Here is a 14,926-nt window from a genome sequence, read left to right on the forward strand (position 1 = left end):
TGATTGGCAGTAGATTTTTACGTGCCGAGTTGCCGGCTCTGACGCACAACCTTCAACGAAGGTACGCCCATTCACGCATGTCTCCACACAGAAGACGCTCTAGCTGAGAATCGAATGGGACAATGTCTTACTGTGAGGCAACAATGCTACCGCAGCACCACCACCGCAGCAACATTTAGAAAACCTTATTAAGTATAAATTAAACAAGTTGAGGAAGTTTACGGTGGAATTACAGAAATGTTTGTGGCTCTCAAGTAACTCCATGAAATTCAACAGAATAATCTTAAAGACTAGAATACTTAAGAAGTGCAAGAAGCAAACACTGCCAAGGCAAAGAATACTGGCAGTTCACTCCACTTAGTACAGAGACAAGGTCAGCTCATTAATCCTGCTATATGCAGCCAATAATCAGGACTGACCAACGTTAACTGTATGTTAGGCTAGGCCAGAAACAACCAGGCAATGGTGATCTCTTCAATTCTCTATTTCTAGATTGAGACATGAAATAGCATGTCACCGCACTTAGTGGAAATCGTGCCATGAGAAGATCATATGAAGAAAAAAATGACTGTCATTTGCAGTTGTAATAAGAAGACACACAGTTGTGTGCATATTTTTCATATCATTACTGCATTAGTATCCCTAACAAAAATGTCATATTGGGGACCTATATAAAACACTATCAACAAACAAGATAACAGCCCAACTGCCGCAATTACAAATTGAGTAGCTAGTGTACTGGCAAAGGAGTGGGGGGGGTTGATTATACTGCTTATGATCGAAGTTGATAAAGCCTGGGTTGTAGTGAGATAAACAGGACACGGGTACATGGAAGAAAATGGCAAGGAATCTGGAACTACATTTCTCAACTGTGCACACAAAAGGGACAGCAAGCTGACAGCACAAAATCAACAGGCAGTCAGACTGACAGCTTCTCCAGCTTACCTATATATACAAGCAAGCAACATGAACAACCATTAAGGAGAAATGCTCTCAGAATTAGACAGGGTATGAATGATATTGGCATTAGATGGAATTTGCTTGCACTCACAAACATAACAACCCTTCATGTCCAACTGCACTCACAGCTGACAGAGTACAAGTGCATAGGAGGTAGCGATACAGTTAAGTGACAAAGAGGATTGCTGTAAAGAGGTGAACCACTAAGGGGCCTAATTTATCCATTTGGGCATGGAAGTGCAAAAAGAATATAAAACATCGCTAGAGGAATCAAATTGGATAATTCAGTAAGTGGGTTCCTCCTTAAACACTCCAGCTTGTGAGAACCTGTACATTAATGAAACCACCATGCATTTAGGTGCTGAACACAGTGTACACTGGAAGGAGTGATTATCAAAGAGCGACTAAACCGGTGGTGTAGTAGATATGCATCCTCTCCATTACAAAGAAACCAAGCACAGAATTCTAAATACAAAGTGCTTGTAGGAAGAATGAAAAAAACAAACAGGACAAGATGAGTATTGACACCTATAGCTTATAGTTATGTCAACGTCCTCCATCTACACTTTAACACTATCACTATGAAAATGTAGCAGCAGTAATAAAGGTGCCTTCTTCAGTTAGGATTCATCTTATCCTATTCAGGCTTTTCTTTTCTGGTACTTGGAGTCAATATTCTGCAGCTTAGCAAAAGAGCATTCAAAAGTTCAACATGATCTCTACAAAACAACAAGCAAACAAATAAAAAAAAAACTTTGCAAAAATAATGTTCTTTTCTAAATAACTGACTAGTCAGCAGTTTGACACTGAATCCAAGAAACACAAAGGCACTTGTAATGCTTTTACTCTCTCTTATCTTGACAGTTTGCTCTTGTAACTTTGATGGCTGGGACAGCAACACAAAACTGTTGAATAAGCCAAAGTGTGAGAGTGGTTTTAAAAGAAACTTAACCTTGTCTAGAGAGTTTAGTGATACAGTAAAATCTACTTCTTTTAGCTTCCCAAAACCTATTGTGGATTACCTATTTGCCTCTAAGTGGAGATTTAGCAGCACGCACCTTGGTATGAGGCATGACTTGACTGCAATGTATTAGGATTACTGTAATGACCTTTATGTAAGGCTTTCTGTATGGGATGTGCACCAGTGGCAGCTGGTGGAGAATTATTCAACTCTTATAACAGGAAAATGCTGATCAGAACATGTTACTCCTGTTTTGCAAATTATGTACTGGCTATCAATCATATGGTGCAGCTCCATCAGAATAAACATATGAATGCATAAAGCTCTGCTTGGACTGGGTCACACTTATCTAAAAGCCTGTTCCAGTGAGATGCTCTTAAAAGTTCTGAGGATATACTTACAGACAGCCAGGTGCGTATTCTGTTTACCTTGTGTGCCACTGCCCTACAGCTCTTTACATCAACACAGCCAGCAAATTCCCTGCAAGTTTAAAAAAGCTGAAGATATTTTTAAGAAATTTTTCTGACTTTATTGAAGTGTTACTTGCGAGTAATTTAAAACAAATCTTGCAATTTAAATATTTACTTATGTAATATAGTTTAACTTAATATCCACTACTGAGCCGAGGGGACCTGTGAAGAAAATCTCAATTTTTTGGTTTCCACATGGACTGTACTAAGCAGCCTTGTTAAAGGTTCATCATAAAATTATATGCTGTGAACCACTCACTGGCACAGAAGAATAGAGTCCTGAATGCAATGCAGGAATACCAGGTTTAATCAATGGACCTCATCCATGAAAAGTCATATAAGGATGGGAATGAGTGACATTTTCCTGCTTGCCTATCCCATGAGGATGGAAGAAATTCTCCACCATGGTTACACCTTGCAGTACAGGCACAGCAGGCTTCAGGTCTATTATAAGCATAGGGAAGCATATTTATTAGTCACCCATGGACACACATATGTACTAAGGTCACTGCATGCCAGCTTTGGGGTGTGACAAAGAAAAGGGCATAAAAAAAAAAAAAAAAAAAAATGAGATGGTCATAAGAGTGTGAAGAGACTTGAAAGGGCTGAACAGTTTTTTGTCAAATTCAGCATAAGCTCGTAACTTTGGTAAAATAAAAAAAGTTATATACTCACCATAACCTTCCATCTGTGTTGTCCATTTCATTCTTCCTTAACTGATGGGTTTGGATCGGAGACTCGGATCTGACTCAACTGCTTCTACCAGATCTCTGGATTCAAAACTTTCAAGCTCCTCCCTTTACCCATAAGGCCCCACCAACCTAACATACCTCAGACTGACTTTGCTGTCCTTATATATAATTTAACGAAGCCAGAAAGGAAAAAGTAAGCTGGAGCTCAAACAAGGAACAAAAGTCCCTGTAAAAACTCTCATCTTTTCAGAGGCAAAGGATAGGGGTAAGTGGGTGAGAAAGGTGAGAAAAAATGGAAATCGACAACAGAGATGGAACTTTATGGTGAGTACATAACTTTTTCATCTGATGTTGTCTTTTTTATTCATTCCTCAACTGATAGAACAGAGTCCAGAGCTACTGAAACCTTGAGCGGCCCTCATGGAAGGATATTCCTGAGTACTGCAGAGCCAAAGGCCACTCTGTTCCTGGAAATTAAATCTAATTTGTAATAAGCAATAAAAGTGTGAGAATTAATCCAAGCTGCATCTGCACAAGTGTCATTTAAGGAAGCGTCTGACCAAAAAGCTGAAGAGACTGCCACAGACTTTGTGGAGTGAGCTCTAGGAGGTTTGGGCAGGAATAAACCTTTTTTACCATAAACAAAGGAGATGCATTCAGTTAACCATTTGGCAGATGTAACTTTGGAAATTGGTCTGCCCAATCTGTTAGGAGAGAAGGAAACAAACAACTGGTCAGTTTTCCCAAAGTCTTTAGTTCTATGGAGATAAAAGTGACATTGTCTATGTACAACCAATAGATGCAGCATATACTCTCCCTTATTTGAAACATTTGGAAAGATAACTGGTAGATTAATGACCTGGTTTATGTTGGACTCAGAATTTATCTTAGGCAGAAAAGACAGGTTGGTCTGCAAAGGCACCCTGTCTTCGCAGAAAACCAGGTTAAGGAGGTTTACAAGACAGACCCTAGAGTTCAGATACTTGTCTAACTGATGTGATACTAATGTCTTTCGGCTTTTCTGGGTTAGGGGTCGCCACAGCGGAACTCCGGTCCGCTAACTGGCCATGGATTTTTATGGTGCCGAGGTGCCAGCCTGACGTCCAACCTTCAAAGAAGGCAGACCCATTCACAAACACATCTACCTGCATGTCTTTAAATGTCACTTGACCACAGGAAGGACATACAGACTCCACACAGAAGGCGCTCCAGCCGAGAATTGAACCGGAGAAACTCTTGCTGTGAGGCAACAACGCTAAACGCTGCACCACAGCGGCCTGTCTAACTGATGTGATAATGATCAGAAAAATGGTTTTCCGAGACAAAAAATTTAGATCTGCTCTGGCTGATGATTCAAAGGGAATCTGGGTTAGGGTCTGAAGCAAAATAGATAAATCCCAAGGAGGAGTAAGATTCTTTAACGAGGGTCTAAGTAAAAAGACTTCTTTGAGAAAGTCTTTACATAGTTTAGAAGAAGCTAAGGTAGAGTTATTTTTGTCCAGGTGGAAATCAGAAATGGCATCAAACTGCACTTTACTAGTTGAAAATCTAGCACCTTCATTGAAAACTGAAGCCAAAAATTCAAGGACAGATGGCACAGGTGCTGAAAATGGATCCAGGTCCTTGCTAAGGGCCCAGAAAACAAATCTCTTCCATTAAATTTTTGTAAATCTTTCTAGTAGAAGCTTTTTGAGATAACAAGATATGAATGACGGACCAGGGAGGAAAGCCCATGCTGTCTATCAATCAATGGAATTGGAGAAACCATGCAGTCAGTTTGAGACCTGTTAAATCCAGATGAGTTATCCCTGTCAGGTGAGACAGGAGTTCTGGAGCTGGATCCAGTAAAAAAGGGCTGATGTAGAAGCTGAGGTCAGAGGAAGGAGAACCAGACCTAAAGAGGCCAAAAGAGGGCAATAAGGATAACTGTGGTCTTCAACCAGAATGCTTTCTATAGAAATTTGGGGCTGAGAGGCAACAATGGTGGCAAGCAAGAGGTATGTTAGGTTGGCAGGGCATTACAGGAAAAGGGATGAGCTCGAGAGTTTTGGATCCGATGATCTGGTAGAAGCAGTCAAGTCATATCAGAGTCACGGATCCAAACCCATCAGTTGAGGAATGAATGAAAAGGACAACATCAAAGCATACATTAAATACTTTTCCCTGATACACAACATGCACTTTTCACACCTCTTTTTTATGAAAGTAGCGCAGAAATGTTTATGCTTAACTATAAAGGTTTTCTACAGTTAAATTAAAATCTCCTTTTAGATTAAATAAAAAATGTTCTGACCGGATTCTTAGAAATCTGAAAAATGACAACTGTCTTATCAGTTAATGAAGAAACTGCTACACTGTAACAACTCAGTTATTTTCACAAAGGAATTGCAATTTACAACAAAAAATAAGAATGACAGTACTATAGTTAGCAAGGTGGTATCCTATAAATGGAGCACTTGAAATATATGAGCTCAGAATATTATAATTAAGTTATGGCTTGTTAAATATAAAAATGACAGTATCAAACGTATATGGAAATGCAGTTTAACAATTAACTTAGCTTAATACACATTTCTAAAAGAGTGAAAAACATTCTTGTTCCGTGATTATTCTCCTGTAAATTTTTAAGTAAAGATGGGGAAGTCTGGCACAGTTGGTATGTGGGGGGAGGTCTGGGTATAGGCAAAAAATGATGAAGATGATGATGAAGATGATGATGATCTTACAATCAAAAGGCAAAGACAATGTCCAGAAAATTATCATACCCATCTAAATGAAAATGGGCAATCTTTGTCAGATAGCAGTTATACTGTAGCTATTAATGGCACTGCTCTGCAGAGTGCTGGTGAAATTGTTATACATGTTTATATGAACATTTACAATATAAATCTGCAACTTTTCTTCCAAAATACTGTTGAAGACAACCAGTTATTGTCTCTTGATGGTAACAATGGTTTATTGGTTAATTCTTGCCGACTCTATGAAATACAACTTCAATAGGTATCTCACTTCTATGAACAATTTCTAGATTCCATATATATTCAGTCAGAAGTTATTCATAATAGAAGCTACAAAAAAGTTCTTTCTCAAATTAAAGCCATGGCTTATTTTTGAGTACAGCTTCTAATGTAAGATATACTGTTTATGAGCAATTACCACGACTGCTTGTGAGTAAAGCCTTCCACAAGTTTTAATAAATTATTTCTTACTAACTGTGCACTTTGGTTTAATTTCTGAAAGTTAATTTTAATTTCAGGAAGTTGTAGGTATGGAAAGTGCTACACTGTAAATACAAGGGCATGTGCCACAGTTGTGATAATGTGTTCCTCAGTGAGTGTTCCAGTCCATGGAACAGTAAATATTAAACAATAACCCCACTCCACCACCCCCAGCAGATATGAAAGCCACTGCTGGCTGCAAGTGTTTTATTTTCCTACCAGTGGATGAGATAGCTGAGGCAGTTGTAAGTGTTCTCTTTCACTGGCTTGCAATGTGTTTCTGTTGCCATGTGTTTTACCTCACACACTGTGTGTGTGTGTGTGTGTGTGTGTGTGTGTGTGTGTGTACATGCTCGTGCACGGGTGAGACAGAAAGAGAAGTCAGACTAAGCTGCTCACATCAAAATCAGATCAGGACTTCAAACCCTGTGCATTACCATCAGACCTCGGAACAAGTCACTTGCCTTAAAATCAGGAGATCAGACCCATTTAATTTTTCAGGTAAATCATTTAGGATTAACATCGATCAATAATGCCAGCCATTACAATTTCATTCAGTAAATCATTATTTACTGGTAAATCACTGACGACTGCAGTTCGTCCATAATGCCATTCATTAGAGGTTCATAGTTCTTACTGTTTAGAGAATGCAAGTGGATGAAAAAAAAATTTTCTGTTAAAATTTTACATGAAATTGAGTACTCTGTTATCTGTCTCAGATTTTGCAGAATATCTATGATTTTGTCTCATATCTATGCCCTATCATTCATTATCAGGCAGTTAGCACAGAGAACTAAGTTGTTCAGTTGTTAATGAGCTACTTCCTGTTCTCAAGGTACAAAGTTTGATTCTTTCTACCTTCATTTATCTACTGTGTGACTCAATCAGTCAGTTCACCTGGGTCACCTCTTAAAAGAAACAATATGTCAGTGGCCTTACTCAATGAACAAATAAGGAAAAAAAAAAAAAAACTTCTGGTAAATCACAATACAGTTAGTTGACAATGGCAGTCATTACAGTTTCCTAGTTCTTGTATACAGACATACATACAAACATTTCAATCAAGGATAATACTGCATTACTAGCCTGCCAATATATCAAAATAATTATTTTCATAACAACTGTCCGAGTTGTTCTTAAGATATCTAAACTAGCGATTGCTTTATTTAATATAACTTGGCAGTCTATCCCATGCATGAGCTACTTAGAGAACCTGTTAATATAGCTCTCATTCCTATAAAATCTCTCTAATTTCTCCAAGTCTTTTGGGTTTCTAATACCATGATGGGAATGGACCCCATTCCTAAGTCAAAATATGATTAAAGTTCAAGAAATTAGTATTATTTCAATCTTTGATGTCAGCCAAAGTGCTGTTCCGCAGCACCTGCCATGTGCCCAGTAATGACTCCTTCTTCAATTCATATGCTATTACATGTATTGGTAACATATCTAAGTATGACTATAAATTCTTTATTATAAGACCCATTGCTCCTACAACTGTTGGAACTGTCTGGGAATAATTCTTCCACACTGCCCTCATTTCTGCCTGCAAATCCAGGTATTTTATGACTTTGTGTCTCTGTTTATGTAAGACACCGTAGTCACCAGGTGTAGCAATTTCAATTATCAATGCTACTTTTGCCTTCTTTTCATGGACTACTACATCTGGTTTTCTCATATCTATTTTTGAACTGTTGGTAATGGGTGATCATATGTGATATAAACTTCATTTTCTGTAATGCTTTGTGGCTCACATTTCCAGTGTTTTTCAGCTACTTCAGTATTATAATGTGTGCACAATCCTCAGTGCAACAGTCTTGCCACATTGTTACGCCTTTCAGTATATAGTCCTTCTGCCATTAGTATACCACAACTAGAAGCAAAATGAGCAACTGTTTCCAGAATTTACAAAACCCACATTTGCCTATTTCTTTGTAAACTATTGTGTGCGTAGTCCACTATCTTGGGCCACCAATATTAACCTTTCATCTTTTGGTTTAAATTCACCTCTCCTTAACCATTCCTGTGTTCAATCCTGATCAACATAAGGTTGTTCCAAGAGTTTTCTATACTTGCAACTGTATTTATGCATTTTTCACATTTCTTGCCTTCTCACGTGATCTTTCACCTTATATTCTTTCTTTTGTTTTTGGCACATTCAATTGCTACCTGATTTTTATCTACTTCTGGTTTGATTTCCATTCCCGCTTGACACCGATATGCTTCTCCTAAACTAAGCAGGGAAGTCAACTTAGACTTATTCTCGTCACATTTTAAAACTTTCACTATGCTTGGGTCTTGTGAGGTCAGCAGATATGTATACAGTCCCATGACTGCAGATCTATACATGTAATCAATTTTGAGGATGCTCATACCTACTTCAGAATAGGAAATATAAAGTCTTGATATACACCAATTTTTATAAATCATTTGACGAACATGAAGCATCCTTCTTGTTTTTCTGCCCAGACTATCCAACAGCTTTTGGGGTCAGTCAATCACTCCAAAACTGTAAGTTAGGACAGGGACAGTAAATTGATTTATAGCTTGGACTTTATTCTTGGATGTCAATGCTGTTTGCAGTATTAATTTTAGTCTTATAAAATATTCCTTACCAAGTTTTATTTGCATTTGTTTCTGTTTTATTGTTGATCCTTCATCACCTCATAAATATTTATACACTCCCTCTTGCTCAAGTTCTTTTATATCATATTCCAGTCCCAAACCAATGTTTTCTTGGTGCTGCAGCAGTCCTGCGTTAAGGGTTGCTTCTGCACATTTATCAAGACCAAGTGACACTCCTACATCATCTGAAAAAGTTTTGACAACTTGCAGTTGTGCTTTCAGTTCCTCATCTAATGAACTATACAGTTTTAAATCATCCACAAAAAGAAGTCCTTACACTTTGTTGTTTTCTGGGAGCCAAATTGAAGCCATGACTGTTAAGTAGACATCTTAACGGGTTAAGGACAAGACAAAAATGCAGCGGTAACAGAGTCTCACCCTGGAATATTCCCCTTTGAATTTTTCTCCCTGGAATAATAATTTATCCTTTATCATGGCTTAACTTCAAAGTGGTTTGCCACTGTTTCATGGTCGCTGTAATGTAATTGATCACTGTAGGGTGCATCTTATACATTTTTAAGCACTCTTTTATCCATGGATGTGGAATACTATCAAATGTTTTTTTTTTGTAGTCTATCTCTGCCATGAACAGATTCTTTCCCTTTTTACAGTTCTCCATTATGACTTTGTTTAACAACAAGTAATCCTTTGTTCAATATGACTCTTTTGTTACCCTCTTGTTCTATTGCCATGACTGAGTTTCCTTCTAAATGACTATAAACTCTGTCGGCATCAATTCCACTGTATAGTTTATATGTCGTCAGAAGGCAAGTTATCGGTCTATAATTTTTAGGATAGCTTGCAGGTTCACTCTTAAGTAGGACTATTATTTTTCCTGCTGTTAACCAGGTTGGTGTCTGTTTAGGGTACACATATAAATAATTCTTACTCATGGCTAAATCTTCATGTAATGATGCTAATACTTTTAGCCAGAAGTTAGGTACTGCATCTGGACCTAGGGTTTTCCAATTATGAGCTTTTCTTAACTTTGTTTCAATCTCTCTGGCCATGACTTTTTCCGTTTCATATCCTGAACATTTGAATGTCTTATTCTTTCTTTTTCTATCCATTTAGCATCTTTGTTATGTTCCACAGGATCTTCATATATATTTATCCAAAATGTTTCTATTTCTTCTTTTTTGGTAGTGTTGCAATTCCTTTTGCCTCATTTCCCACCTCTTTGTAAAACTTTTTTGGGTCATCAAAAATTGCTTATTTTGTACTTTTCCTTTATATTTATCTGCATATCTTCTATTTTTTTCTGCCTGTGCTGATATTTTTAGTTTATTATTTGTGATAGTGCATGATAGAGCCTGATCTGCTCTGATACTGCACATTGCTTTTATCCCGTCTATCTAAGTATTTTTGTTGATCTGTTCCTTTTCTATACCCTTCTAACAGTGACATTTATTATCTTAAATGCTTTACAGTTTTGTCTATAAGATACTTCCATAATAGTATTCGATTTCTCCCCTTGCTTTCCCTTACTGCCCTGTGTTTTTGCGGTAAGACTTCATCTGTTATTACTTTAGCTGCACAGTAATATATTCTATGAACAGTCCTAATTACTGTGTTCATTTGTCTTATCAAACTTCTGTTTGGGTTTTATTAATTTTCTATGGTCTATTTCTTTCATTGATCTTAATATGTCTGTCCATCTATATTAAATCAAACAATTCCTCTCTTAGATCATTTTCTTCTAAACTGAGGGCAGATTCTTTGTTCTCTATTTCCTGAGGGCATTCTGCAGAAAGTTCCAGAGGAACTTCCTGTGCCACATTCTCTTTAGTTTCATCCTGTGTCATATTTCCTCTTTCATATGGGAACTCAGTGGCCTATCACTCTACAATGTTGACTGCATCAAAGTTGCCACAGTTTTCTGTTCCTTCCCTTGCTGTACAACTCCAGCTGAACTGGTTTCCTGTGGAAGGCTCCAAAGTATCTTCATATGGTAACTAATCAGATGTTTCCAGCTCCACTGGTTTCTCCTTAACTTGGGATCCATTGCTCTATCCTGCTGTGATGTTATCAGAATTAGACTTCCTAAACTAAATCCTTCACTTTGCAGGTAATCCATAATCACAAGTTTCTAGTTCTTTAGCTTCTCCATTACTATTCTTCTTTTCCTCTTTGTTTTCTTATTTTTTGTAATGTAAGATTTTCCATATCTGGATGCCTTTGCCTGTATTTTTCTTCAAATATTTTTGGTACTGCTCTTTTTGTATTGATTAATTTTATTTCCTTTGCATAAATATTGCACCATATTAAATCTCTTTTTTCCCCCTTGTCCACATTTCTTCTTCAGATGTCTCCTGCTCTTTCCATTTCTCCTTACTTGAAGGAATCATTTCATCATGCTGTGATATAACTTGTGTTAAACTTTGACTCCCCTTTGTGATCTTATTTTTTGTATTGTGAAATTTTCCATATCTGGATGCTTTTGCCTGTATTTCTCTCCAAATTACCTTTGGGGATGCTTTTTTGTATTAATTAATTTGGCTTTCTCCTTTGCATAAATATTGCACCATATCAGATCTTTCTTTCTTTCTCATGTGCATATTTCATTTTTATTCCTTTCAAAAATCTCTAGATTTTGTTCTTTATATTTTTACACTTCCTCAGTCGCTTCTTTTTTCCAAATGGCCCAAAGTTTCTCCATCCATACGTTTTTCATAAATCTGTTGTACTAATGAACACAAACATTTTTATTTGAAGCTTCTGATAGTTTTTCTTGTGCAAGTATTTTTCTTTCCTCTAACTTCTCTCTCAGTCTTTTTGTATACCTTCTGTCTGGACATTTTGGGCTTCTTACATTAAAGTAACAATGCATAATTTCTTTCTTGTCCTCAACAGTCCACTCTATTGTCTTTATGGCTCTTTTTTTGGCCTATCAGTTTTTGTGATTTTTTGTGGACTACTTCCATCTACAACAGAGGGGCATCCTATTGTAGGAATGTTTCTGTGTCTTGAGGATACTACATTGCCATTTTCCAGTCCTGGCATCAGGGTGTCTACCAGAATTGGGAACTTGAATACAAATCCCAAAACTGGCTTCAGGTACACTAAGGTGCCCAAAAATAATTGGGAACTAATTTATCCTGGGTCTTGTGCACCCAGCTATCTTTTTTTTATTTTTAACCTACTTCTGCCTTTGATGTATGCTATATAAAATAAAGTCTATACATATCAGTGTCGTCTTGGTGAGATTTTGTGAAAAACAGGGTCCATCTCATGAAGGTACTCACCAAAACTTGAGGATGAATTAAATTCCAGCAATACTACTCTCCTTTGCTTGCTGATTTATCATCTCTCCATTTGGATCCCAGTGTCATCTTGCTGAGATTTTGTGAAAACAGGGTCCCCCTTGTGAAGGTACTCACCAAGACTTTAGGATGAATTCAGTCCAGCAATATTATTCTCCTTTGCTTGCTGATTTATCATCTCTCCATTCAGACTCCGTTGTCATCTTGGTGAGATTTTGTGAAAAACAGGGTCCATCTCATGAAGGTACTCACCAAAACTTGAGGATGAATTAAATTCCAGCAATACTACTCTCCTTTGCTTGCTGATTTATCATCTCTCCATTCAGACCCCGCTGTCGTCTTGGTGAGATTTTGTGAAAAACAGGGTCCATCTCGTGAAGGTACTCACCAAGACTTGAGGATGAATTCAATTCCAGCAATACTACTCTCCTGTGCTTACTGATTTGTCATGTCTCTAATCTCCTACATAGGTTCTCTGCTGATTCTCTCATGCTCTTTGCCAACCTCAGACATTCCAGAAAATGTATGTCAATGCAACAACTGTTCTGTTAACTTTTAAAGTGAATTAGAGTTGTCTGGCATTTAATGCTCTGAGCTGTAAATGAACTGCTTCTTGTAGTCATAAGAAAAGAGTTTGAATTTTTCCACCTCCACTTGCTTAAGGTATAAGAGTGGTCCTGGGTTGCCCCTATAAAGGGTATCTTGTTGAGTGGGTTTACCTAGTTAAAAAATACCTAAAAAACATTGTTTAAGAAATGTCCCTTTTTGGGCCTTTGTTTCCCCATTATTTTGGCTATGCCCAGAACCTTTGAGCAAAGAAGTTGAGATGTATATAGGTCTGCTCCTTGTAAAATTTGTGACTTTCTGGCAAATTGCTGTGGATTGCAGTCACTAAGTAGTAATAACCATTTGAGTTTCCTTCAGAAAATGCTTGTTAATGCAAAGCTTGTTATATTAGTAATTTTCTAGATATACAACACAAATATTTAAAATCTGTTCCTAATTTTGAGTCCTTGACACTGACTCTTGAACTATGAAGTTTGAAGGGCACAGGGGTGTTGCAATGGATAGTGCTGTATGGTTCCATCAGCAGCAGCCTGAAGTGCATTTCTGGGCCATTATTTTTGAATTTACCAAACCTTTTTATCAAAAGCAGATATCTGAGATGTTTACTCATACAAGTGAAGGTGGTCTCGTGTGTATGGGGATGCACATGTGTGCAGAGGGCAAAGTCCTCAAATAAGGTTATCCTCATATATGTGGTTTTTGCCTCATAAAATCTGTGTTTTTTGGTAAAGTGTTGTAAATTGTGGTCACTAAATAATGTCAGATGTGAGTGTCAGACTTTATACCCTTCAGAAAATGCTTGCTAACAGAAAACCAGTTATAGTAGCAACTTTGTAAGTTTACAAGGCCGGTATTTAAAATCTACTGCTGACTGTGAGTCTTTGCCACAGATTCTTTTTTTAAGCAAGAAACATCTTTATTAGATTATCAATTATGGTATAGGCAATCGTACATTTATATAAATCAAAACAAACCATACTGAGATAATCTTACTTGCAAGCAATTTATAATCTAAACCATACTGACATCATTTTAGTTGCAGACATTATACATTACTTATAATCTACCCAATCACTGTCAGTCAAATCCTGCCTTCTTTTAAACCTCATTTCTCCCCTGTATATATTGTTCCCACAATTCCCATTTGTTCTTATGCAGTTTGCTCCAACCATTTTCTAAAGATCCAAACTCCAGTTGTTTAATTTCTGTTACTATATTCACTACTTCTAGTACAGTGGGTTTAGACATCGATTTCCATTTTCTAGTAATTGCTTTTTTGGCAGCCACCATAATTAGACTCAGCAAGGCCTTATTATGTCTAGACAATTCTTGTTCTGTATCACAGCTTAGAAAAATCATTTCCCTAGTTTGCTCACCCAGTTTCCCTGACAGAGTTGTCTGTAGGGAATCTTTCAAGTCAGCCAACTCATTACACTCCTAGAAAATATGTTCCCAATTACCTCTTTCTTCCCCATCACACCTCCAACATTTGCTGTCTACCTGATGAAAAATTCTCTGGAGTCTACTTGGGGTATAAAAATAGTGAACACTTCAAGTGAAAATCCTAAATCTTCTACATTTTGCTGCATATTTGGGAGGCAAACATATATCCCCCATAGTTTCTTTGTGAATTGCTTATCCAGTCTATTTTCCCCATCCTTTCTAACCTCCTCTGATTGATTGATTCTCATAGTTATCCCGCAATGTTTTATACGCTCTACCAATTATTCCTTTTTTAACAGCAGTTTCTGTTCTAGATTCTAATAAAAATCTCAACCAGTGCTGGCCTTTTGTTTAGGACCCCCCCCTACTTCTTTCTCTATGCATACACTCTGATATCAGTTCTTGATACGGAAGGTAATCAATAACCTGCAGTCCAAATAAATTCTTGGCATTTTCCCATTCTATTACCTTTATCTGTCTAGGTATTTGCTCCCAACACCTTGGTTCCTTTGCCAGTTTTCTCCAATAAATTCCAACCCCCTCTTGCTTAGTTTTTGTATCCCTAATTGCAGTCTTCCCTATCGGAAGAAAGTACAGTTGTGTACACTTACCATAAATGTAGATATTCGAGTGTATTCACTGTTGCAGTCATCACTTGTGGGTTATCCCAGCTGGGTATCCTTCGGTCAGCCCGAATACCAGAGTAAAGCTATTCCCCTGTACTGGC

General features: G+C 37.4%; 1 protein-coding gene across 3 annotated transcripts in view; it reads right to left on the minus strand.

The window, feature by feature from the left end:
* Window positions 1-14,926, minus strand: part of MTRF1 (mitochondrial translation release factor 1) — a 793,430-nt gene that overhangs the window by 210,690 nt on the left and 567,814 nt on the right. The window lies entirely within an intron of this gene.

This window comes from Protopterus annectens, chromosome 5.part0 (genome assembly GCF_019279795.1).
Source record: "Protopterus annectens isolate FY-2018-M chromosome 5.part0, PAN1.0, whole genome shotgun sequence".
NCBI lineage: Eukaryota > Metazoa > Chordata > Ceratodontiformes > Protopteridae > Protopterus > Protopterus annectens.